General features: G+C 37.5%; 1 pseudogene; it reads left to right on the forward strand.

Moving 5' to 3' along the window:
* The first annotated feature begins 209 nt into the window (after positions 1–209).
* LOC102281297 (enhancer of rudimentary homolog pseudogene) lies at positions 210–27903 on the forward strand (annotated as a pseudogene).

A 27903-nucleotide genomic window follows, 5' to 3' on the forward strand; every position in this document is an offset into this window, starting at 1 on the left:
AATTACTCCTTAGATATGCATCTTAACTATCTAGGGCTAGTATCCTGTTTGTTTATTCCCATCCTGAATCCTCCTCTGGGTGCACCGTGTGGGGGTGCGGCGGCGGGGGGGTGATGCCTTGATGGTGATGATGGGCAACATTCATAGCCTACTGGAGTGGCAGGCAACATTTTTTTGTTTGCACTCCCATAACAACAACAACAACAACAATGAACACAGACTGGGTGGCTATAGGACAAAACTTGGTTTCTCACACTTTTGAAGCCCGGAAAATCCACGATCAAGGTACCAGCAGATTTGGCGTCTGGTAAGGGCTCTCGCCATAGGTTGTAGTCAGCCTCTTTCTCACTGTATATTCCTATGGTCTTTCCTTGGTGTGTATACATGGACAAACCCCCTGGCGCCTCTCTCTTTCTCTTTAAAAGGTCATTCATTCTATCAGATTAGGATTCCACTCTCATGACTTCATTTAACCTTAAATACCTCCTAAAAGCCCTATGTCCAAGTATAGTCTCATTGAGGATTAGGGCTTTGACTTACGCATCTGAGGGGAGGATACAATTCAGTTCAAAACATATAGATAATTGAATAAAATAGATATTGATGTCTAAAAGGAAGTCGCCCTAGAGTTTCGGGTTTTGCTGTGTGTGTGTGTGTGTGTGTGTGTGAAAGCACAAACTGACACAAATTTACCATTTATTAATCATACCGTCAAGAGGAAAGGTCTGTACCTGATGAATTATCTGTGGCTATACATGTGTGTGTTTCACTCAGTCATGTTTGACTCAGCGACCCCAGGGACTGTTGCCCACCAGGCTCCTCTGTCCATGGAATTTTTCAGGCAAGAATACTGGGGTGGGTAGTCATTCCCTTCTCCAGGGGATCTTCCTGACCCAGGGATTGAACCCAGGTCTCCTGCATTGCAAGCAGATCCTTTACCATCTGAACCACCAATGAAGTCTGTATGTGAATCTAATCCATGCAACTGACAAAGTAAAAAATTTAGTCAGGCATTCAGGGATTTGAGAATGTATAGATGGTTAACTCTACTCTTTATTGTTTAGTGGTGTGCACAGAGACAGAATACATTTGCAGGAAAGGGTCATATTCCTTATTGAGAGCTAAGAGCTTTTATTCATGCAGATAATATACTCACAATTTTCAAAATTATGATTCTTTTTTTATAAAAGGCATTTTCTAGATCACTGACTCAGAGTTTTATATATGTGTGTGTTAGAGACTTATGACACTGATAAATTTTCAATAAAAATAGAGAAAATATATTGTGAATATCTGAAGTGCACATTCACTAAAAAATAAGCCATATCCTTCTAAATTTGTTTACAGTTATGTAACATAAGCATATTAATTCATATGTCACTTGTAATTTATTTAAAAAGCTATTTTTTAATATTTTGTATATAGTAAGCCTTCAATAAAGTATTTCTTCATGTATATTGTACATACTGTTTGATCTAAATATATTTTGTATGGAAATGAATGATTATTCTGGGGACTTTTTTTTTGAGACAGAGAAGTTTAGAGAATTGAAGGATAATTGTGTTAATAAGCCAATGTGTATATAAAGGACTCCATAAGTAAATGAATAATTTTAAGTTCTCTTGTACAGGGAAAGTAACAATATCTGAGTAGACAGGAAATAACAAACTGACAGAGACTATATATTTTCATTGCCAAATGAATACTCTGTGTTATTAGCACAGAAATCATCAAATAAATACATGAGGAAACCTAGACAAGTCTAGACTCTGCATAGGCAAGGCATATCAGCCAAGTTTATCCGTGGAAATAATCACAAAATTGCAGCGACATACCCAAGTAAGTGTTTATTTCTTCTTCATGTATCAGTTACTCCTTTCAGTAGATTTGCTTCAGCTGTGAATATAAGGTTCAGCCAGAGCAGCTGTTTCAGACTGTGGATCCAACTTAGCTTGGTTACAAATGGGGTTCAGTTACCTCCGGGTGTCTCATTCAGGGACCAAGCTAAAGGAACAACAGATGTTCAAGGGAATCTCATCTTGTAGTGATCTCTAGAGTGCATTAATTGATGCACATGATAAGCCTCGCTGGCATCACATCCATTAGTATCCCACTGACCAAAGCAATGGTGTATATCTAAGCCAAGTTCAGTTAGGTAAATAAGTACCACACGGCATTCCTGGTGAGGCAAGGGCAGGAATGAATAAATGCTGAAAAGTAATCTTAATTTTCACAATGTTACCTCTTGTTCACAGATATTCACTTCTTTTCTTCATGAAGTTAATGTCTCCTTAAATAGAATATGACAGAAATCTTACTGAAAAGTTTCATTCATTCATGGCATCAAGTTCATTGCCTAGGATCTTGTGGTTTCCATTATGCCAAGAATTTGCCCCTGTGAAAACCAGAAACCAAGGAACTGAAAGGAAGAGTTATTTACTCGCTATATACCCAACATAATAAAATGGAACGGGGGCAGTATAATTACATTAACAACCCCATCCAAAAAGATAAGAATATAGCATTCACTGATACATAAAAATTCTCAAGTTTGGACAAGCAAATGCTACCAGGGCTTTTTCCTGTTAGGGAAGTTTACTTCACCAGTTCCCAATTAACTTCCTCAAAGTGGCTTTCCAGTCCATAGTTTTCCACAGTTCTTAGATTCACCTTGGGGGAGTGCTTCAGTTTTTTCATTTCCCTTTCTAAAGAAAGTATTGGTCATTTCTGAAGAAAGTATTGGGAAACATGTCATTCATTGGCGAAGGCGTAGCTTTTCAGCCTCTTTCTGCGTCTAGAAATTTGGAAGCCAGTCTTCTTCTTATACTTGATTTAATCTCAGTTTCATTTAATCTGGGCTGCTTGTACTTTTGCCAATATAGCTCTTTCAAAAATGTTGTATGTGTTTTATGCCTTTGTTTCTAGCTAGTTTTATTTGTTCAAAGCTATACCCACAATTTATTTTCAGACCTGTCTTTCTTTTTAGACTTAATTATCAGTAATTTGGGTATATTTGATTTTGCTGCCATCAAACTTTCTAAGTTCCTGTTGAGCCAGTTGAAAGAATCTGCTATAGTCACCTTACTTTTTTAGAGGTCTAAAAAAATTTTGCAAGTACACTTTTGATTTCACCATTTCCCTCGCACCAATTTAATTCTTTAATTCTGTAGATTCAGGGCTGTTTCTCTTTCCTCATAACTTTGCTTGCTAATGGGTCAACTCCTTTCTGAACTTATCTTCTACTTTTAACATCATAACTAATTGTATTAATAGGGACTCTCTCAAGTAACATAACCACTAGGATAGCTAGATACATGCATATATAGAAAAGGAGATTTCTTATAGGAATTCAGTCATACAGTTGTAAAGGCTGAGAAGTCCCACTACCTGCAATCTGCAAGCTGCACAATGAGGAAAATTGGTGGCACAATTCAGTCTGTGTTGAAAAACCAGAGAACTGGGAATGCACATGGTGTAAATCCTCAATTCTGAAGGTCTGAGAACCCGGAGCTCTGATATCTAAAGGCAAGAAAAAATGGATGCACCCTCCCAAGAAGAGAGAAAGAATTCTCCCTTTTTTCACGTTTTTTTACTCTTCAAAGCTCCCAACTGATTAGATGATAGTTCTCGCATTGATGAAAGTGGCTATCCTTACTCAGTCAACTGAATCAAATGCTAATCTCTTTCAGAAACCCTCACAGGCACATCCAGAAGTAATGTTTTACCAGCTCTCTGGGCATCCGTTAGCCCAGTCAAGCTGACACATAACATTAACCATCACACTAATATACTTAACAATTAGCTTACACTTTGAAAATATTTTCCCCAAACTGCCAAGCTCAACACTGCCAGCTCAGTGTGTACTCTCTTTTTACCTCATTACCACTAGAGTGACCAAATATTTTGCCACCACATGGTGCAGGTCTTTTTTCTCAACTGCATTTAGCAACTTCTTTACCAGCCTGCCAGTTCCCCAAATCACCGCCACATAGTTTAGGTTTTAATTTTTGCGGAACCATGATTCTAGAACCAACTGTGTTTTGACCAGTTTGTTTGTTTGTTTGTTTTTTGCATAACAAGTGACCATACAATCTTTGTGGCACACAAAAACAAGTACTTACTTCTTTGTTATATATCTGTACATGTGCATGCTGAGTTGCTGTAGTCATGTCCGACTGCTACCCCATGTACTGTAGCCCTCCAGACTCCTCTGTCATGGATTCTCTAGGCAAGAATACTGGAGTGGGTTGCCATGGCCTCCTCCAGGGGATCTTCCCAACCCAGGGATCAAACGCACATCTCTTATGTCTCTTGCATTGGCAGGCAGGGGTTCTTTACCACTCAGGCCACCTGGGAAGCCCCTAAAGATCTGTGATTTGCCTAGAATGTCTCTACTTCAGATTTGGGTGAGACTATCTGGTTCAGAAAACTAAGATCATGGCATCTGGTTCCATCACTTCATGGGAAATAGATGGGGAAACAGTGGAAACAGTGTCAGACTTTATTTTGGGGCTCCAAAATCACTGCAGATGGTGACTGCAGCCATGAAATTAAAAGACACTTACTCCTTGGAAGGAAAGTTATGACCGACCTAGATAGCATATTCAAAAGCTGAGACATTACTTTGCCAACAAAGGTCTGTCTAGTCAAAGCTATGGTTTTTCCAGTGGTCATGTATGGATGTGAGAGTTGGACTGTGAAGAAAGCTGAGTGCTGAAGAATTGATGCTTTTGAACTGTGACGTTGGAGAAGACTCTTGAGAGTCCCTTGGACTGCAAGGAGATCCAACCAGTCCATCCCAAAGGAGATCAGTCCTGGGTGTTCTTTGGAAGGAATGATGCTAAAGCTGAAACTCCAAAACTTTGGCCACCTCATGCAAAGTGTTGACTCATTGAAAAGACTCTGATGCTGGGAGGGACTGGGGGCAGGAGGAAAAGGGGATGACAGAGGATGAGATGGCTGGATGGCATCACCGACTCAATGGACATGAGTCTGAGTGAACTCCAGGAGTTTGTGATGGACAGGGAGGCCTGGCGTGCTGCAATTTATGGGGTCGCAAAGAGTCGGACACGACTGAGCAACTGAACTGAAATGAACCTTGGTTTCAGAGCCTGTGCTTGAATTCATGTTTGTTCAAGTAAATTCATTCTGGAGGTAGAACTATAAGAGCTAGAAGCAACCTGGGGGAAACTCTTATGGGGAAAAAACCAGAGCCCAACAATGTTTGCCTAAAGGCATATGCATATGTTGTCTTTTCATGTACACTATCATACCATTGCATAAAGAAAATCACATGGCTACACCCTAAATATCAGTGGGACAAGGAGAATTTCCTTTCCATGGAGACCAAGGTTTGGAGGAAAAAAGGGAATGTTCACTAAAACAATAATTGAATCTACCAAAACAAGGGAAAATGTAAGAATGCGCTGATTGCAAGTCTTGCCATGATGATGAATAAGCATGGACTTCTGGCTTTCTCTGTATAACCTAACCTTGAGACCTCACAGATATCTGGGGAAATTTTTTTTCAACCTAAAAACAGACCATGAGACCTTCTAAGAATAATAGAAGTTGTTTGGATTTGGGTGTATGACTGGAAGGATAGATAGTAATAACTAGCAGCTCAGAGTAAAAGGGAGCTGAATGCTAGAAGAGGAAGACTAAGCAGGGAAAGGTTTTAGGTGTGTTTTTTTCTCTTTCCTACTTGCCCATTTCTTTATGTGAAAGGGGAAAACACAGCATTAATCATAGCAGTAGTCCCATGGGCCTGGAGAAGGAAATGGCAACCCACTCCAATATTCTTGCCTGGAGAATCCCAGGGACGGGGGATCCTGTTGGGCTGCCGTCTATGGGGTCGCACAGAGTCGGACATGACTGAAGCAACTTAGCAGCAGCAGTCCCGTGGGCCAATATAAAGATGGTATGAAGGCAAAATTACCTATACAACCTTAGGCAGGGAGGCACCAAATAATACTATGCAGTGGTCAAAGCCATTGAATAAAGGCACCTGTCTATGTGTCTGTGCACACAGTCACCCTTGGAGAGAATGTTGGGACCTCCATGATTTTCCTCAAAGGAGGAACCCTGCTGAATGGAAGATGGACTAGAGTAACAGCGTAAGGGTAGGGAAATCAATGTTCCTGTGAAATGAATAGCTGATTCTGGCACGATTTCCAGGAGAAATATGACTATGGCTAAAATGCAATCATATCAGAATTGATTTGCTGTGCCTGACCTCATTGTATACCAATCTACCATAAACTGAATGGGAATTACTTTAAAGAGGAGGAGGGTCCACCATAAAGCAAACTGTCAGTGCTGACACATACACAATTTTCCCCTGCTGACTTCCTCTGCTTCCTTCTGTCCTGAAGCCAGCAGCCTTGCAAATTTATTTAATGGTGACCCTGAAACATTCTTCTCTATGAACAGCCTCACTGCTGTCCTGTTGGTAAGAAAGTGGTTTGTTTTTTTACAGTAGATCTCAATTATTTTACACTCTCAGGAAATGTGCTTCTTAACCCAGGAATAATAGCAATTGATATGAAAGCCTCTGTTAAATAATAAAAGGGTAGGAAAAAAAGCAGCATTTTCTATTCTCATGTAAATGAAGGATAAGAGAGGAAAAAGAAGAAAAGCACTCCTTTTTGTTGTGATTCTTTTTCTTTACAATTTATACTGTATTTTATCAAAATTAATTTCTTATCCCTATTAATTTATATTTAAAAAATCTTGATACAAGTAGTATCTTATTTACAATACTAACTCAAAATTCTCTTTTTATCCACAAAAGTAATGTATAATCATCTCTCTGAATTATGTATAAATATTGTTGCTTCTTTCTTTTGTAAACATTTGAAATTCTTTAAAGCCAACTAAAGTGAAAATCAAAAGAAGACAGCAAACCTCCATGCTTTAATATAATGAATGGATAACAGAATAGAGAAACATTTGGTGCAAGGAGGAGAGTTATGTTTGATAAGATAACAAAGTGAGCTTTCAGAGACCCTGCCTATGATCACCTATAGAACTTATTGATGTATGAGTGATTTGCAAGTAGAGCATCTAAATTTTGTTCTCCTTTCTACTCTCCTCTATTTATTTGAAATTCCTAGACTACCTGAGAAATTTTATTAAGTGGCGTAAATGTGTTCTACCAAGGTTTGCAATGTCATGCATTGGGTTGGTAGAGCCAAAAGAAAGTGCTTTCCTGAGTTATATGATTTTGCTCTCTCCCAGTCTACTTTCTTTCCTGCACCTGTACTGACTGGCTAAAATCATTGAGCATAAATGGCTGGTCACCCCTCATGTATAATTCATGCAATCAAAACTTTGCAACTGTGCACAATTTCGAAACCTATGTCCTATGCACCCAAATGGGCTCTCTCTAAGCTGTCAAAGACTTTCTGCACTGCCACATGGCTGCTTTGCTATCATAAACTGAAGCAATAATGAAGTTGTCCGAATGGTTCTAGAGAGAGCAGTTTAATCAGGCACTGCCTCTAATTGGGACTGGCTGACAGGTGGCCCCAAACATTGAGAGACTTAAACAAACAAACAAACAGCTTTCCTCATATCAAACCAAATGCTAGTATGGCTTACTGGGAAATGTACTTGAAGATATTTTAATCAGTGACTTTTCATTCCCGAGGAACAAAATAATGCTTTAGAAAAATGAAGGTATTGTTACTTATCAGTGTTTCTAAATCCAGCATTAAATTTAATAATTATATAATTAGATCTGAATTACAAAAATGAATGCTTCTGAAGCACTGGGACTTGCAGAGTATGTTATCTCAAATTTGCACATGCCTCTGAGTAGATTAATGAAATTAGCCAGTGGTAATAGGGAAACATTTCTCATTGTCCTTTCTTAGATGCATAATTTCATGATTTGGTATTGTGTCCATAACCATGGGCTAGTGATAGAGGAGAAAATATGGAAACACTATGCAATGTCACATGTTTTGCATGTGTCAAATGTGAATCACTTGCAATTTAAAATTTTTTCACTGTGGGAAATACCATGTGTACTATTTAGACAGCTCTTCTTCACCCCCCCAATATAACATTTTCATGTCTTTTTAGTTATTTTTCATAGTTAAAAGATTGTACCTAAGCTATTTTGCCTTCAGCATGGAACTGGGTGCTTTATCTAGTTCATTAAAAGTAAAAGCTATAGTCAAATGAATGTCATCATGCTACTTGTTATTAAAACACTTAATCTTAAAACTAAGGAAAACCCAGAAGAGGTACTATGAGCTAAGAAGATAAGCCGAGTAGTAGAGGAATATTCATTTATTTAACCAACAACCATGTACTGAAAGTCTACTTCCTGAAAGACACTATGCTGTGTGTGTACGAAAGGTATACAACTGTCCTCAAATAACTTATAGTTTATTAAAGGACAGGAGAGAATTATACAGAACTGTGATGCAAATTAAGGTCTGATAAGGCCCTATAAGATTAAAATAAAACTTTCTAAAATGGTTGACAGCAAGAAAAATTGTATCAGTTTTGGCATCAAGACTCCAGTCTCTTTTCTTCTATTAATATATTCACTCTACTGACTTCACTTGTGATTTAGGATGATTATATTAGTTTCATGTTTAACACTACAAAAATATTAATATCCAGGGTCAAAAGGAATGAAGTCGCTTCAGTCGTGTCCGACTCTGTGCGACCCCATAGACGGCAGCTCACCAGGCTCCCCCATCCCCGGGATTCTTCAGGCAAGAACACTGGAGTTGGTTGCCATTTCCTTCTCCAATGCATGAAAGTGAAAAGTGAAAGTTAAGTCACTCAGTCGTGTCCGACTCTTCGAGACCCCATGGACTGCAGCCTACCAGGCTCCTCCGTCCATGGGATTTTCCAGGCAAGAGTACTGGAGTGGGGTGCCATTGCCTTCTCCGATGTTATAATAAGTGAGGGAAATGATTCTTAAGTCCACACACTTTTCTTTGGCCCAATTCTGGGTCATGTACCCATTGCTCTAGAAGAGGCAGAAGAAAACTACTGTATGAACTTATGTTCTCTTGCCAGATATGGGCATGGGGTCACCTTTCATTGAAATAGGGCTGGATGTCTCTCTGAAATCAGATTTCTATTCTGAAAGAAGAATAAGAAAAGCAATGCCGGCTGTGTCTGCTCAGTCAGTTGAGTAGAGTAAGAGAGGCAGGCCAGGACATACAAAATTACATGACATTTTGTAATTAATTTTGTTATTGGAGGCAGTAGGATGACAGAGGTCAAAGTTAGAACCTTTATGAAAATATCCTGTATAGAGTGATTCTATTGAAACTTAGGGTGGGAAAGGGTAATCATATATTCAGGAAGAAAGTTTAGAGTAATGAGAAGGGTTTTTTCCGTAAATGAAAGAGACATGAACATTTTAATTCAAAAACACTGTCAAGAAAGAGACCAGAGATTACAAAAATGAGCCTAGAGTAGTGTTTTTCAGTATTTAATGTGCATATAAATCACCTATTGATCAGAAAGATCACAGTGAAACCTAATCAGCAATATGGATCTCTATATAAAGAGCATGATATTGTTAGACTAGCTTTTGTTGAGAGAGAAAGAACAGAGAGCATGTAAAAAGTGGGTTGACTGTTAAGGGGCAGAATGATGAGGAAACAACTGCAAGGAAAGGACTTTAACTCTTCACAATGAATAAAAAAAAAAAACTGTTATAGAAAAGATAGAAGAGTGTCATAGGTGATTTTAGAAACCTTAGGTTTATTCTCATCATATTTCACACATGGCCTAGCTTAAAAATAATCACAATTCTATCTCGAACTTTTTGAGTTATCAAAAGAGAGAGAGAAAAAAGAAGGGGAGGAATAAATAATTTATCACTTATACTTTAAGTTTCTACAAAAGTAACACCTTGTAAGTCCTGGGTTGCAGCCAAGTTTAGCTATTTTAATTTGCCATATATTAAAGAACCAACCTACTAAAGTTACAAATTGAAAAGTTGTGAAGTCATTTTTATGAATGATTATAAATTATGGTGAAAAATCTAATTATCATGAGCTTAGATAAATAAGGGATATTTTGTTCCCTATTTATTTAAAAATTACAGCTTTAAACAAGTTCACATTTCATCCAAGCCACTGATAAATTGTTTTGAGTGTGTGTGTGTGTTCAAAATATATGAGGGTGATCAGATCAAGTGTTTAGAAGCCATATTTCATGAAGTATGGGTCTGAAAAGAGGACAGAAAAGGATATGAGAGCTTTTTATTTATTTATTTTTTAATTAGAGGCTTTAGTGTAGAAGTAAGAATAGACTCAGAAGTTCCTAGAGAAGAGTAGTGGCCAATGGATAGTTTATAAGAAGGTGAGTTTTGACTTAATAAAAAGGAAAAACATTTTAACAGTTTAAAAATGCTCAACAACTGATTAGATTGTTTTGAAGGAAATAAGTTTTGATCCTTGAATGACTGACACGGTTTGCCCAGGATATTATGGAAGAGATATTTATAGATGACAAGAATAAAATTGATATTCCTTTTACTTTAATAATATTAAACTATATGCAGGAATAATGTGGTCCACTGGAGAAGAGAATGGCAAACCACTTCAATATTCTTGCCTTGAACCCCAGAAATAGTATGAAAAGGCAAAAAGACAGGACACTGAAAGATGAACTCCCCAGGTCAGTGGTGTCCAATATGCTACTGGAGATCAGTGGAGAAATAACTCCAGAAAGAATGAAAGGATGGAGCCAAAGCAAAAACAACACCCAGTTGTGGATGTGACTGGTGAGAGTAGCAAGGTTCAATGCTGTAAAGGGCAATATTGCATAGGAACCTGGAATGTTAGGTCCATGAATTAAGGCAAATTGGAAGTGGTCAAACAGGAGATGGCAAGAGTGAACATCGACATTCTAGGAATCAGCTAACTAAGATGGACTGAATTGGGTGAATTTAACTCAGACGACCATTATATCTACTACTGTGGGCAGGAATCCCTTAGAAGAAATGGAGTAGCCATCATGGTCAACAAAAGAGTCTGAAATGCAGTACGTGGATGCAATCTCAAAAATGACAGAACAATCTCTGTTTGTTTCCATGGCAAACCATTCAATATCACAGTAATTCAAGTCTATGCCCTGACCAGAAATGCTGAAGAAGCTGAAGTTGAACAGTTCTATGAAGACCTACAAGACCTTCTAGAACTAACACCCAAAAAAGATGGCCTTTTCATTCTAGGGGACTGGGATGCAAAAGTAGGAAATCAAGAAACACCTGGAGTAACAGGCAAATTTGGCCTTGGAGTATGGAATGGAGCAGGGCAAAGCCTAATAGAGTTTTGCCAAGAGAACACACTGGTCATAGCAAACACCCTCTTCCAACAACACAAGAGAAGACTCTACACATGGACATCACCAGATGGTCAACAGTGAAATCAGATTGATTATATTCTTTGCAGCCAAAGATGGAGAAGCTCTATACAGTCAGCAAAAACAAGTCCGTGAGCTGACTATGGCTCAGATCATGAATTCCTTATTGCCAAATTCAGACTGAAATCGAAGAAAGTGGAGAAAACCACTAGACCATTCAGTAATGACCTAAATCAAATCCCTTATGAATATACAGTGAAAGTGAGAAATAGATTTAAGGGACTAGATCTGATAGAGTTCCTGATGAACTATGGACAGAGGTTCATGACATTGTACAGGAGACAGGGATCAAGAACATCCCCAAGAAAAATAAATGCAAAAAAGCAAAATGGCTGTCTGAGGAGGCCTTACAAATAGCTGTGAAAAGAAGGGAAGAGAAAAGCAAAGGAGAAGAGGAAAGATATACCCATTTGAATGCAGAGTTCCAAAAAATAGCAAGGAGAGATAAGAAAGCCTCCTCAGAGATCAATGCAAAGAAATAGAGGAAAACAACAGAATGGGAAAGACTAGAGATCTCTTCAAGAAAATTAGAGGTACCAAGGGAACATTTCATGCAAAGATGGGCTCAATAAAGGACAGAAATGGTATGGACCTAACAGAAGCAGAAGATATTAAGAAGAGGTGGCAAGAATACACAGAAGAATATATAAAAAAGATCTTCACGACCCAGATAACCATGATGGTGTGATCACTTACCTAGAGCCAAACATCCTGGAATGTGAAGTCAAGTGGGCCTTAGGAAGCATCACTACAAACAAAGCTGGTTGAGGTGATAGAATTCCAGTTGAGCTATTTCAAATCCTGAAAGATGATGCTGTGAAAGTGCTGCACTCAATATGCCAGCAAATTTGGAAAACTTAGCAGTGGCCACAGGACTGGAAAAGGTCAGTTTTCATTCTGATACCAAAGAAAAGCAATGCCAAAGAATGCCCAAACTACCACACAATTGCACTCATCTCACACGCTAGTAAAGTAATGCTCAAAATTCTCCAAGCCAGGCTTCAGCAATACATGAACCATGAACTTCCAGATGTTCAAGCTGGGTTTAGAATAGGCAGAGGAACCAGAGATCAAATTGCCAACATCTGCTGGATCATTGAAAATGCAAGAGAGTTCCAGAAGAACGGCTATTTCTGCTTTATTGACTATGCCAAAGCCTTTGACAGTGTGGAGCACAGTAAACTGTGGAAAATTCTGAAAGAGAAGGGAGTACCATACCACCTGACTTGCTTCTTGAGAAATATGTATGCAGGTCCAGAAGCAACAGTTAGAACTGGACATGGAACAGACTGGTTCCAAATAGGAAAAAAGAGTATTTCAAGCTTGTATATTGTCACCCTGCTTATTTAACTTATATGCAGAGTACTTCTCCAGGCAAGAATACTGGAGTGGGTTGCCATTTCCTTCTCCAGAGGATCTTCCCAACCCAGGGATCAAACCCACATCTCCTGCATTGCAGGCAGACGCTTTAACCTCTGAGCCACCAGGGAATAAGCCAATATGCAGAGTACGTCATGAGAAATGCTGGGCTGGAGGAAGTACAAGCTGTAATCAAGATTGCTAGTAAAAATATCAATAACCTCAGATATGCAAACGATACCACCCTTATAGCAGAAAGTGAAGAAGAACTAAAGAGCCTCTTGATGAAAGTGAAAGAGGAGAGTGAAAAAGTTGGCTTAAAGCTCAACATTCAGAAAACTAAGATCATGGCATCCGGTCCCATCACTTCATGGGAGATAGATGGGGAAACAGTGGAAACAGTGGCTGACTTTGTTTTTCTGGGCTCCAAGATCACTGCAGATGCTGATTGCAGCCATGAAATTAAAAGACGCTTACTCCTTGGAAGGAAAATTGTGAACAACCTAGATGGCATATTCAAAAGCAGAGACATTACTTTGCCAACAAATGTCTGTCTAGCCAAGGCTATGGTTTTTCCTGTGGTCATGTATGGATGTGAGAGTTGGACTGTGAAGAAAGCTGAGCACCGAAGAATTGATGCTTTTGAACTATGATGTTGGAGAAGACTCTTGAAGGTCCCTTGGACTGCAAGGAGATCCAACCAGTCCATCCTAAAGGATATCAGTCCCGAGTGTTCATTGGAAGGACTAATGTTGAAGCTGAAACTCCAATACTTTGGCCACGTGATGCAAAGAGCTGACTCATTTGAAAAGACCCTGATGCTGGGAAAGATTAAGGGCAGGAGGAGAAGGGGACGACAAAGGATGAGATGGTTGGATGGCATCACTAACTCAAAGGACATGGGTTGGGTGGACTCTGGGAGTTGGTGATGGACAGGGAGGCCTGATGTGCTGCAGTTCATGGGGTTGCAAATAGTTGGACACAACTGAGCAACTGAACTGAACTGAACTGAAGGTCTTCAAATTCTCTTATAAAATTTTACTTCTCATCAGGGTTAAACACATTATATTTGATGAATAGGAAACAAAAATCTGATTACATTAGCAGGTGTAACAATAGAATTTTGACAATGTCATTAAAATGTTCCTATGCCAATTAGTCTTCAGAAATATACTTTCTGGGCCTGAGTCTTAGACACTTGTAATTTCTTCGAGCAATTAGAAATTTATTTTACTACAGCTCCTGAGTCTGTTTTCTTTCCTCTTCCCCTTCTGTTGATTGACTGTAAAGCTATGTTTACCTCAAATTAGTTATTGGGAGTATTTTTGTCCTTTTCTCCCAAAGAACTAGGTTCAGATTACATAAAGCAACCAAAGGCTTAGCCTTATATGTTCTTCTAATCACCACAGTATTTATAAATATCTGAGTGGAAGCTGATGCCCCAGGAAAAATGAATATTAGCTTAAAAAGTTGATGAGCTTATTTCATGCCCTAAATAATTTTACATTTATTACTATTAAAGTTTATTGTACTTAAAAGGTATCAGGATTTTTAAAATTATTTTGCTTTTAATTTTTTCCCTTTTTCAGCATTTCATTGGAAAAGAGTAGTTCATTATCCTATGGCAAAGATAAAGATGAGAAAAGTTCCATAGTATATATTCATAGTGATTTACACGCACCATGACTACAAATTCTGTAACAATGGAAAGAGAGATGTGACAGAGTATTTATATTCTCATGAAAGTGAAAAAGTGAATGTGTTAGTCACTCAGTTGTGTCTGACTCTTTGTGACCCCACAAACTGTAACCCATCAGGCTCCTCTGTCTGTGGAATTTTCCAGACAAGAATACGCGAGTGGGAAGCCATTCCATTCTCCAGGGGATCTTTCCAGCTCAGGGCCTGAACCCAGGTCTCCTGCATTGCAGGCAGATTCTTTACTGTCTGAGCCATGAAAAGGGATCGTATTTACATTTGTTATCACAATCAGTTTTTAGACCTATATGAAAGTAATATACACATGTTAGGCATCATAAATCTTTGTTCAGTTAAATTTAATGATAATTTTTTATTTATTTTTTTTGAGCACAGTTTGGGTGCACTTGTGCCAGAAACTGAGAAAATTTAATATGCAAATTAATATGAGCATAGTAATGCAAAAGTGAAAATAAGATAAATTAAACTTCAAAAAGAATGAAAAAAAATAAGATGAAAGATGAATATAACAGATGGTAAAAATATGAAAAAAATGAAGATTAAGTGTAATATATCAAACTCACTAATTAAGATGGCTGACAACACATTTTAAAAGATTGTAGAGGAAAATCTAAATAAATATATAGGTATCCTATATTAATGGATGTAACATCCATCATTTTAAAATTATAAATTCTCTCCAAATTAATTTCTACATTTAATGTATTTCTAATAAAAACCCTATTAGGTTTTTTTTTTTTTTCCCAAGAACTTTGACAAACAGATTCTAAAATAAATATAGGAGAATAAATGTTCACAAAGAACATGCATGCCCTTTGCTTGTCCTGTTTTCTTAAATAGTTGTTTTCTGGGTTCCAGGAAGTATCTGATGTCAGTCAGTTCAGTTGCTCAGTCATGTCCGACTCAATTTGCAACCCCATGGACTGCAGCACACCAGGCTTCCCTGTCCATCACCAACTCCTGGAGCTTTCTCAAACTCATGTCCATCAACTCAGTGATGCCATCCAACCATCTCATCCTCTGTTGTCCCCTTTTCCTCCTGCGTTCAATCTTTCCCAGCATCGGGGTCTTTTCCAGTGAGTCAGTTCTTAGAATCAGATGGCCAAAGTATTGGAGTTTCAGCGTCAGCATCAGTCCTTCCAATGAATATTCAGGACTGATCTCCTTTAGGATGGACTTGTTGGATCTCCTTGCAGTCCAAGGGACTCTCAAGAGTCTTCTCCAACACCACAGTTCCAAAGCATGAATTCTTCAGCACTCAGCTTTCTTTATAGTCCAACTCTCACATCCATACATCACAACTGGAAAAACCATAACTTTGACTAGAGGGGCCTTTTTCAGCAAAGTAATGCCTATGCTTTTTAATATGCTATCTAGTTTGGTCATAACTTTTCTTCCAAGGAGCAAGCATCTTTTAATTTCATGGCCGTAGTCACTATCTGCAGTAATTTTGGAGCCCAAGAAAATAAAGTCTGCCACTGTTTCCATTGTTTCCCCATCTATTTGCCATGAAGTGATGGGACTGGATCCCACGATCTTAGTTTTTTGAATGTTGAGTATCTGATGGGTAGAATCTAATTTCAATGTCTGTTCCCCATAGGAAGGAAGGCTGGGTATTTTTTCCCCTTATTCCATGTTGGAAGATCAAGTTTCACAGTTTGGAGTAATACTGAAATATGAATCAATTCAATTAGATTTTCACTTCCCTTACCTATGTTAATGTGTTGTTTAACTGCCTTCCACACTCCAAAGCTCTCCTCTAACACTGCTGGCAGCGTAATAGACAAATCTTCACAGCTTTCAAGCTTAGTATACTTTGGTTTTGAAAACAGAGCATAAGATGTGAAATGTTTCCCTGGGGTCTGAATGACTTTTAAAGTTGGTGGTTGCTCCTGAGTCAATGCTAAAAACCAGAACCTGAGAGTAAGGGGAACCCAGGTGCCTTTTAGTGAATGAATTGCATTTTTTGTGCTTGCTTGTTGTAGTCTCGATTGAGTGGTGTCACTTTCACTTTTCACTTTCATGCATTGGAGAAGGAAATGGCAACCCACTCCAGTGTTCTTGCCTGGAGAGTCCCAGGGACGGCGGAGCCTGGTGGGCTGCCGTCTATGGGGTCACACAGAGTCGGACACGACTGAAGTGACTTAGCAGCAGCAGCAGCAGAAGCAGCAGCAGCATATGTGGATCAAGCCATCATTTAGGGCTCAGATCTAAAAGCAGTACCGATCAAACTCTCATTTTAATGTAATTCTCTTGAGATGTGAGACCTTAGCTCTCTTATATTACCAGTACTTAGTTTAGTACCTTGCACAGAAAAGATTCTCCAACATTGACTAAGTATGTGAACAAATAGTTGAATGAATAAGGTAATGATCTGAAAGGGGCTTCCTTGGTGGCTCAGATGGTAAAGAATCTGCCTGCAATGCAGGAGACCTGGGTTTGATCCCTGGATCCGGAAGACCCCCTGGAGAAAAGAATGGCTACTCTTTCCAGTATTCTTGCCTAGAGAATTCCATGGACAGAGGAGCCTGGTGGGCTACAGTCCATGGAGTCACAGGGAGTCAGACAGAGCTGAATGACTAATACACACAGTGATCTGAAAAACTTAGGACTGGATATTTTAACCCTTTTTATGAGACATAGTACTTCTTACCAGGCTTACATGACCAAGTGCTCCATTTGGCTGACTGTGTGGCAGTGTACCTGGGAGAGAAGCATCATTCAATTTTCTTGGACACCTCTTCAGTGGCTGGCAATTCGAATAAAGTACTTTAATTTTGCTGGATATTCCTTGAAGGAAGCATCTAAGAAAAGACACTGATACTAATCAGTTCAGTTCAGTCGCTCAGTCACGTCCGACTCTTTGCAACCCTATGGACTGCAGCACGCCAGGCCTCCCTGTCTATTACCAACTCCTGGAGTTTACTCAAACTTATATCCATTGAGTCAGTGATGCCATCTAACCATCTTATCCCCTGTTGTCCCCCTCTCCTCCCACCTTCAATCTTTCCCAGCATCAGGGTCTTTTCAAATTAGTCAGTTCTTCGCATCAGGTGGCCAGAGTATTGGAATTTCAGCTTCAGCATCAGTCCTTTTAATGAATACTCAGGATTGATCTCCTTTAAAATGGACTGGTTGGATCTCCTTGCAGTCCAAGGGACTCTCAAGAGTCTTCTCCCACACCACAGTTCCAAAGCATGAATTCTTCAGCACTCAGCTTTCTTTATAGTCCAACTCTCACATCCAAACATCACTACTGGAAAATCCACAGCTTTGACTAGACTAATAGTTGTTCAAAAATATATATAAAAAAATACTAATGCCCTTTCTTTCATTTCTTTTTTCTACCTTCCTTCCTTTCTCCTTTCTCTTCTCACTCTCTCCCATCTTCTTTCTCTTCTTTTCCTCCCTCTCTTCCTTTCCTTTTTTTTTTTGTTTTTTTTGTTTGTTTTTTGAGTGGCAGTTGTCTCATAGCTGTACTGATTTACTCACTCTGAATGTTTTCTAAAGTAGTAATACAAAATGTTGCTATGAGCATTCTCAGATTTTATGGCTAGTTCATTAGTTGCCCCCTTTATTAATGAATTATGAAAAATCTCATTCACAGCCATGTGGCAGATCCATCAATTTGAAATAGGAACATACATATAAAGTTAACTTTCCTAATCAGACTTCTGATGTACCTAATTATAATTGGAAGGTGAGATTTTTTATTTAAATTTTCTGATTTATTCCTCAGGACTCCAACTTGAGGACAATCTGAACATTACACAAATGGTTCAAAGGATTGAGATGTAGAGGTACCAGAAAAATTCCAATGGTGATTCTATAGGAGTTCCACAAAGCTCATCTTTCTTTTTCCCATGAAAAGAATATCAAGGCTCTGAGTAATGTGGTAGGAGAATAATTGAAGTATTTTAAATGATTGATACTTTAGAATTTCACTGATTTGCCAAGATGATGGTAGTAGGAGTTTGAGACCATTAGATATATGATCTATATGATGATGTCACAGCACATACTCAATTTCCATAAACAAGGAAGTAAGAAGTTTTAGTAATTTCCTGGTTGGGTGGATTGTGTAGTCGCAGTTCATTGTTATGGTCTTTCACCTAGGCTCAAAGGGCAGAATTTCCTTGATAATACCCAGTGATACTTACCTACCTTACTGAAGGCATGCTTGGTTAGGGTTAATTTTTGCTCTTGCAGTTTCTGAAAACTCAGTCTCTGAAGTTTCCTTGGGTTTCTGACTTTGTCAGATTTATGATTTCTACATTTTGCTTGTCATTTAGAGGCCATAGCATAGAAACAATGGTTCTCAGATAACTCTAAGACTGTCATCCTGTTGGTTTGGAGTCTTTCGAGAAAAATGTATCTTTAGCATGGTAGCACTTTACAGAATATCAGGCTTTGTTGGAAAAATTAGAGTACTGGGATATACTATTGCAGTAGCAATAGACTGGATTGGCTTCCCAATGACATAGTCAGAGCATGATGAAATGAAAAGGGGAGTTAAAGCTTAAATTGTGAACATCTGCATGTGATTGAGTTTTGCACCATGTTATCAAGCTTGATCAGTTTTATGCTAAATGTATTATGGCAGCTTTCCCCCAAAGAATTGGTCAACACCTCTGGAAACTCATTCTAGAAGACAGCTTCTGTCTACTTTAGGTTTCTGACAAGATTTGTATAACATTTCTCCATTGACTAAATTGACATGTATTCATTCATTTGCATTTCATCATTTCAGCAAATATTTATTGGGCCAATTATAAGTGCTAGCTTATAATTGGGCTGAACATTACATGTTTTAAAAGTGTTCCTATAAAGATTTTCACAGAATGATATTGGTACAGACAAGTGAGACACAATAAGGATTGCAACATCAAGAAAATGATGGTAGGGCTAATGTTTGAAGCCTCTGTAGACACTGACCAGTTAAATAAAGGACTATAGAGATTTTTCTATTAGGACAAAGCAGTAATAAGTATCAGCAAAGTAAGCAAGAGTATGTGGCTTTGTAAACTTCTGAATACAGCTGGGAGAGAGAGTGAAAACATAAGGAGTGATTAGAGTTCACAGGGTGCAGATCATAAAAACAAAGGAGCCCTTGAAGGATTTCACTGTCTAATAAAGACACAATCAGACTTGGGTTTTTAAATAGAAAGCCTGAGATATAGATGGAAAATAGATTGGACTCAGGGAACTTGGGGTAGAAGTTATAAAGCTTATCCAGAAATCCAAGTGCAAAGTGAATGAAGTAGTGGAATAGCTGTAGATATAGAGAAGGAAGGATAAATAAATGGTATTGAAATGGTGGAATGGGTAAATCTTGATTATTGATTTGCTGTGAAAGGTTTGGGAGAAAATTACCTTTGGCATGCCTACATGTACAGTTTTAAGAATAAGTAATGAGGTGCTCTGGGATGCCATGGTGGATTTACCGGATCTTACACAATAATTTAAATTTTTGAGAGAAATGCAACAATATCTATAGGACAAGAAATAAAGGTGTAATTGCACAGTTTGACTCCAGGGTTGGAGAAATTTCACAGAGCCCAGATACATATATCTCCTTAGCAAGTGATTGTGCTTATCTAAAAATGAAATAAAATATTTTAAATTTATTTTTATCAGTTTTTCTAATGGTACTAAATTGTTAGAATCTAAACCTTACTAAGTTGTTTGGATCAAATTCCTTACTAAATAGAACCATCAGGTATTTCATTTGGCTTAGGTGTGTTGTGAAAAAAACACCTGATAAATAATCACCTTTTTATTTTTAATACTTTGTGTCAGCCACAATGATTATAGGTTAGTAGGCATTATCAGTCCTAAACCTTTCAACAACCACAAGTTACCTGAGTCCCAAGCCTGAGCTTATAGAGGATAGTAGAGGTTCCCATTTTTGGAAATAACAGACCTCATCAATGTCCTCCCTGTGAAGCCCATCAAGGCCTAATAATCTTCTAAAACTCACAATATTAATTGTTACTAAATTTCCAATAACTAGAAGCAAGAACCTTGGAGTTTGGAATGGGGCGAAACTTTCAGATAACATAAAAAATAGGAGTTCAGGAAGTCCAGATTTGGGGCTGAAAACTATCAACGCTAAAGAGATTGAAGTACCAAGAACCCAGAATTTAGAGTCAGACTCTGTGTGTCAGTTACGTTCTTATATCAAGTGTGATTATTCCTTTAAATCACTTAGCACAGAGCAAGCACTCAAAAATATGTACATGAAGTCTGCCTTGGTGCCTATGTTAACAGTCTTTATAAGCAATGTCTTGATTCCTGTTGTAACTACAGCTTTTCTTTGGTTTAAAGTGCTTGTTTAAAGAACCATGTTTATACTGTTTATACAACTGAATCTGTTGTTTAAGATGGAAGGTTTATGTGGCATCTCTTGCACGGTAATGCATTTGCTTAAACAATGCTGTGTGACTGCCCTCCTTTGGGACCCACAAGAAAATGAGTCTCTTGTGAGTCAATGGCAGCAATGAAAAAATTTACAATAAAATTGGCTTCTGCTTTGTGTGAAGTTTATATCCACTTGTACAAGGTGAGCTGATACAGGATGTCAGCATGGTTTCTCACCAAGGGCTATCCTCTTGAGACCTGTGAAAGAAAGGATCATTTCTGTCAAGCTCAATGTGTCTTTTTAAAATTTTATGCTTTAACTTTTCTTTGATATTACTGTTTTCTCACACAGATTGCAATTACCATTAGCTTTGTATTGTAATGATCTATTCCTCTACAGGTAATGGCAGTATGTTTTATAGAAATACAGGCTTGGGTGAAACTTCCTAAACTTTCTATTTGGGCAAGTATAAATCTTTCCCTCCGGTCTTGCTCAGGAACAATCAAGATGAAGCATCAGGAAAAGATAAAGCACAATCAAATATGGAAAAATGAGGAGAGGAGTTTCAATTAGTTGCTCTCTCTATTGAGTAATTTATCCAAAATGTTGTGTATCTGCAAGGAGTTTCATTGAGTTGTTGTTGTTGTTTTGAAACAACAAATATTTATTAATATTTCTCACAGTTCTAAGGCTGGGGTGTTCAAGATCCAGGTTTCATAGATACAGTGTCTGGTGAGAGCCCTCTTCCTGGTTTTTAAATAACTCATTTCTGGCTGTATCCTCACATAGTGGAGAGAGAGAAGACTGGTTTCTTCTTCTTTTTTAAACTTATAATTTTGCATTGATATATAGCCAATTAGGGATTCCCCAGTGGCTCAGTGGGTAAAGAATCCACTTGCAATGCAGGAAATGCAGGAGATGCTGGTTCGATCCCTGGGTTGGGAAGATCCCTAGGAGGAGGGCATGGCAACCCACTCCAGTATTCTTACCTGGAGAATCCCATGGACAGAGGAGTCTGGTGGGCTATAGTCCATGAGGTTGCAAAGAGTAGGACACGACTGAAGCGACTGAGCACGTATGCATAGCTGATTAACAATGTTGTGATAGTTTCAGGATGAACACATTGCTATATTTAAAATGTATAATCAACAATGACCTACTGATTAGCACATGGAACTCTGCTCAATGTTTTGTGGCAGCCTGGATGGGAGAGGAGTTTGGGGAAGAATGGATACATGTATGTTTATGGCTGAGTTCCTTCCTTCTCCACTGAGTTTTCTTCTGATGCATAAATATGATCACTGCCTGCCTGGTGTACTGATTAACTTCTGAACAGCACAGTGAGGCTTGTTTCTATGGTAGGAGTGAGTTGGGAGAACCACACAGATGATACAGCATTGCTTTTATTTGTCACCAATGTTATTTCTGAATTTGGGGATTTAACCCTTGGGAGTAAAATGAGAGGTGTAAGCAAACTTTTGTTGACTCATTTCACTCTATTGTATTGAAGAATTAGGTTTATGATAAACATAATTACTTGTATGAGAAGAAAGCAAAAGTGCATTTGTGAAAGTGACTGATTTCCCACGTGGATTATAGTTTTGTTTAAAAGCAAACTAATAAATACCAACAAAATTATCTTTCCAACTAAAAAACCAACCAAACAATAAACAAATACATAAAATAAAATAATGGCTGAGCAGGTTTAAACTGTTTAAAGTTTACATTTGTTATCCTTAATCTGTGAGAGGAGAAGCAGCTCATTCCTTACTATTCTGGTGTTATCAGTACATGAATAAATTAATTCATTTGGTGTCTGTTCTGTTTATGTGATTGCATGATTCATCAGATCCTAGCAGGAAATGAAAGGTCTCTCATTCCTAAGTAGCAGCTTGTCCCATCCTGAATTTTACTCCTTTTGTTTTTCAGATCTTATGTCTGATAATAAATTTTAAATTCCTCAAGGACAGCATGCTCTCTTCTACATATAATTTGTTATGGTAAATCAGGATGCAGTTTATAGCTGAACATAATTATTTTAATACCAAGCATTTCAAATTCTCTGTATATGTGTGATATTGCTAAATTCATTAGAGCTGTGTTTAATAATATGAGTTATTTTAATGTTAAATTACCTTTAATTTACAGTTATTCTACAGGTAATCTACAGGGATGTATACTTTCATATCTGAGATCTGAACAGTTGGAAGTATCTAGATGGAAAGAGGATGTATGACAGATCCATCTCTGAAACATTGAAACTTTTATTAATTCTGAATTGTAAACTTGTGTGTGTGTTTTCAAGGCATAGAATTAAATTGTGAGTGTTAACATCGGAAGCCTGAATCCCTTCTGAATAACTCTGCTTCATGCTGCCTCATGTTTTATGCAAATTATGTTTTTGCTAGAATTGCCATTGCCAGACTACATTAAACTTTAATGCACTTAGAGAAGAATTGGATTATAAAAATTACTGTTAATATCATCATGTCTCTATAAAGAAATTAAGGAACTTATTTGAACATTTTTAAAAGAGACACAGAAAGTAAGGAAGAATGATAGTAGTGGAGAAAATGATTACTTTTAGTCTATAGTACCATTTGATGTTTTATATTAAAAATTTGCCTCATCCTTTACAATCATATTTATTCTATGATTCACATTCAAAAGTTACTATTTTCTCTTTAAAGTGAGATTAGATGCTAAACAGTCTCTTTAAGTTAGTTGCCTCTTCAGAAATGTGTGTCTAATATTTTCACAAATTTTCTGACTAGATAGAATGATTATTATAATTACACAATAATATATATTATATACATAATATAATTAATAAAATATGACTATGAAGAGCACAATCCCCTTGATATCCATGGGGCATTCATTCTAGGATCCTCGTGCTTGCATACTTACTCAGTTGTGTCTGACTCTTTGCAATCCCATAAATCTCAACCTGACAGGCTCCTTTGTCAGTGGGATTGTCCAGGCAAGAATGCTGGGGTAGATTTTCATTTTCTCCTCCAGGGTATCTTCTTGACCCAGAGATTGAACCCATGTCTCCTGAGTCTCCTGCATTGGCAGGTGGATTCTTGATCCTCACATGTATCAAATTCCTCAGATGTTCAAGTCCCTTATATAACATGGCAGAGTACAGTTGCCCTTCCATTTATTCTTATCTGCGGGTGATGCTTCTGGGGGTTCAACCAATTGCGGATTGAAATCCTAGGTTGGCTGAACCTATGGATATAGAAGGCCTGACTGTATATTCTTATGTACCTTGCATTTTATGTACTTTCTAAATTTTATGTAGGATAGCCTAAATCTTGACATTGAATGTTTTCTTACAGAGATTTGCCATTCCTAAAGACTTTCCTAAATATAATTTGGGCTTTTTCAATACCTTTGTCTTAAATGCATACAGGCTATTTTAAAAAGTTAATAACAAAATTTTTTGGTAATTTCCTGATTATATGTTAATATATAATATATTATTATTTCAATAATATAACATGCTATGTTCTATTATTATAATGTTTCAATATTTAAGTATTTTTTTTCAAAAGAAAATACCTGTCTTATCTTTTACCATTTAGTTAAGGAAGTTAATAATTGTAAAACAAATGGTTATTTGAAGAAATTGATAAAGGCTTAGTTAAGTTTTGAAGTTTATTTCCAAGTGAATGTATTAGGCCAAAGAAAAATACACTCTGGAAAAGATGCAAAGACCAATTAAGAGGGTGCTAAGTAGATATATTCGTTACTTCTTCCTTGTCTTATTAAACAATTTACAACCGTAGATAATCTCAATATTTATCCATATATAATTTTGGATAATGCCATTCCTTTCTATAGACCTGAGTTTTTATTTGGTATCATTTTACTTCGGCCTGAAAAGCTTCCTTTGACAGTTCTTTTACTGCAGATCTGCTGGTAGTAGATTCTACCATTTTTTTAAAATCTAAAATATCTTTGTATTTTGAAGGATAATATGTTTGGGTATAAATTCTTGATTGAAAAGCTATTTTATTTCTTTTAGCACTTTAAAGTTGTATTCATATCTGCATTGATTATGATGAGGATTTATTTTTTATTTTTGTCTTCTATATAAGCAACCAGGTATGCAGTGTGTCCATTTTATTTGGATACCTTTAACATTTTTTATTTACCTTTATATTTAATGATTTGTTCAGGATATGTCAAGGTCTTGTTTTCTTCACATTTTCCTACTTTAGATAAACTGAACTTATTAACAATATGTAAGTTTAAACTTTCACCAAATTTGAGAAGTATTCATTCACTATTTTTTCAAATCCATTTTTCTTTGTGTTCTTTCTTGAGCTTATGCTGTTGCATATATCAATCAGTAGTTCTTTCATGTTTATAGCTGAGTAAATTCTCCATTCTAAGGATGTACCACAACTAGTATATTCATTCATTACTTGATGCACCACTTGGTTGTTTTTCAAGTTTTGACTAATATAAATAAACCAGGACTATGGGAGGACAACTGCAGTGTATCTTGTAATTGAAAAGAATGGCAAAAATAAATCATTGGCTCATAGAGTATGTAATCACCAAAATTCCATATCACTCAACATCAAAATACTTTGATATGAAAATTAGGCTGACTTCTTGCATTTATGGCTTTGAGCATATTTCATCCTGGTGTATTAGAGATTCACAGTCAAGGGCACACTTTCCAATTTGTTTCTTCAACTTATAATCAATATTCTAAAGTGATGTGAAGATAGTGATGGACAGGGAAGCCTGGCGTGCTGCAGTACCTGGGGTTGCAGAGTCAGACACGACTTATCAACTGAACAACAAAGCGATGTGATTCAATGTAAAGTTTGGATTTTCATTAATTTACTAAAAGTTTGCTGTAGATATGTACTAAGTATAGTTTGGTGGTTTTGGTTTGTTTTTTAAGAGAATAATAGAGCTCCTGATTTCCAGTATTTCTTTCAAGCCTTTCAAGGTCCAAAGGTGACTCTCTGACTTTGAACAGTGAGATTTTTCCTCCAAGGTCAGAGGTGCTACTGATGCCCTCGGTGGCTTCTCGTCTCAGCTAAGGATGGTAAATTTGGCTTTCAGAGTTTTCACAAGGGAGCTTATGCCAGAAACACATTTGCAGTCATGTAGCCTGTGGAGTCAGCTTGTAGGTTTGGCAAACAGTAGGATACAAACTTATTAGACTTCTCAGCCTTACCTGTGAAACTAACAGTTCTCCTCTAGTCTCTAGTAAAAAAATTATAGAATTTTTCATAAAGGGTTGGAACCTGTTAGCTTCATGGGGTAGTTAAATTTGTGTTTTGTAGAGCAGTTTCATTTTTTTTTTTAACAGTTAAAACACAATGACTTGCATATATTAGGCCAGTCTCTAAATATTTTAAGGTACATTCTAGACATTATATAATTAATCTAATGTAGGATTTTCTTCTATCCTAAACAAATAATAAATATGTAACAGATTAATTGTCCACCTGATTCTAATTTTGAACTAAATCTGATGTAAGTTTTCCTAACTTATTTTAAAATACTTCCTCCTCTCTACATTATCCCCTTTGTCATCCATCTCTGTGTCATCTTGGATTATTATTATAAATGAGAACTTTTATGTTTAATACATATGCAGAGGAAGCAGCATATAGAAAAATCAGAGGTAGAAGAAAAGTATCTCTATTTGGGGATATATTAAGTCTGAAATATAAAGAGTGAGAAAGAAGCAGCAAGTTAGAAAGCAAACTGATCGGTGGGGCAAATCAGGAGAAGCCTATGTACCAGTCAATGTATATGTACTGAACCCAGAGTCCCAGTGAATGCCATGATTACATACAGATTGTAAGTAATTTAATCTGGGTCCTCATGGAGAATAACAGGCAGAAGGAAAGGAGACTTATTAGCGAGTACTGAAAAAGTCTAGGGATAAGATGACAAGATCCCATTCAGAGTCATGACAATTGTGATGGAACAAAAGAACAGATATGTTTTACATGCTTTATATTATAATAGGATCTATGGAGCAGATAGGGAAGGTCTAGAATGATCCTGAGATTTTGTCATGAATAAATGAGCAGTGTGATAGCACTACATGATACATGGGATAGCGATGTCAGAGTGACTTCTGAGAATAAATAGAATGGTATTGCTGTTTGTAAGTCTTGTTTATACTATAGTCTTTTTTTCTGGAGGAAGTTAGGGCCCCATAAGCTTGGGTTTACACAGGAAAGTCCCAGTTTATGCCTGTTTTTCTAGATACTAATTAGTAACTGACAAGGTATATAATCATGTTGGCTATGATAGATTGCCAAACTAAAAGAAAGATTTTTTTTCTGTCTTTTATCCCTTGGGAAGATCTTCCTTTTGAATTCACTTGCACTTCAAAAAGTCCATGTTCCTCTATCAGACTCCTACATTATGATAACATGTATAAAATTATTTTCCTATGGTTCCACCTTCTTCAGTACATTGACACTTGAAAGTGAAAGTTGCTCAGTCCTGTCTGACTCTTTGCGACCCCTGAACTATACAGTCCATGGAATTCTCGAGGCCAGAATACCGGAGTATTGGCTGTCGGTGGCCTTGCGGATAAGCTCGTTGGGGCGGCAGAGTCGGCATTGGCTGCAGGGGGAGACTTTGGCGCGAAGTCTCGCACCATCTTGCTGGTACAGCCTACCGATAGGCCAGAAGGCAGAACTTAGGCTGACTATGAATCTGTGAATGAGTGTATGGAAGGTGTTTATAAAATTATGAAGAACATCTAAAGAGAATGAATCCCAAAAGCCTATCACATATGATATCAATCAGTTGTTTGATTTTATTGATGACCTGGCATCTGCCTTGTTTACTGAGCTGATACCCAGACATACCAGCCTTATGACAAAGACTGGATAAAACAGAAAATCTGTGTGCTGTTTAATCTACAGGCCCAACAGGCTGGCACATTTGGAAGCATTAGAGGAACGGGAGTGAGCTTGGAACACAGGTGTGTACAGTGTGCTGTTGTGCAAGTTTTGTATTATAGTTATCCTGTTTCCATTTTGGTATACCCTAGCCAGAATTGA

The sequence above is a fragment of the Bos mutus genome, chromosome 9 (assembly GCF_027580195.1).
Source record: "Bos mutus isolate GX-2022 chromosome 9, NWIPB_WYAK_1.1, whole genome shotgun sequence".
Taxonomy (NCBI): Eukaryota; Metazoa; Chordata; class Mammalia; order Artiodactyla; family Bovidae; genus Bos; species Bos mutus.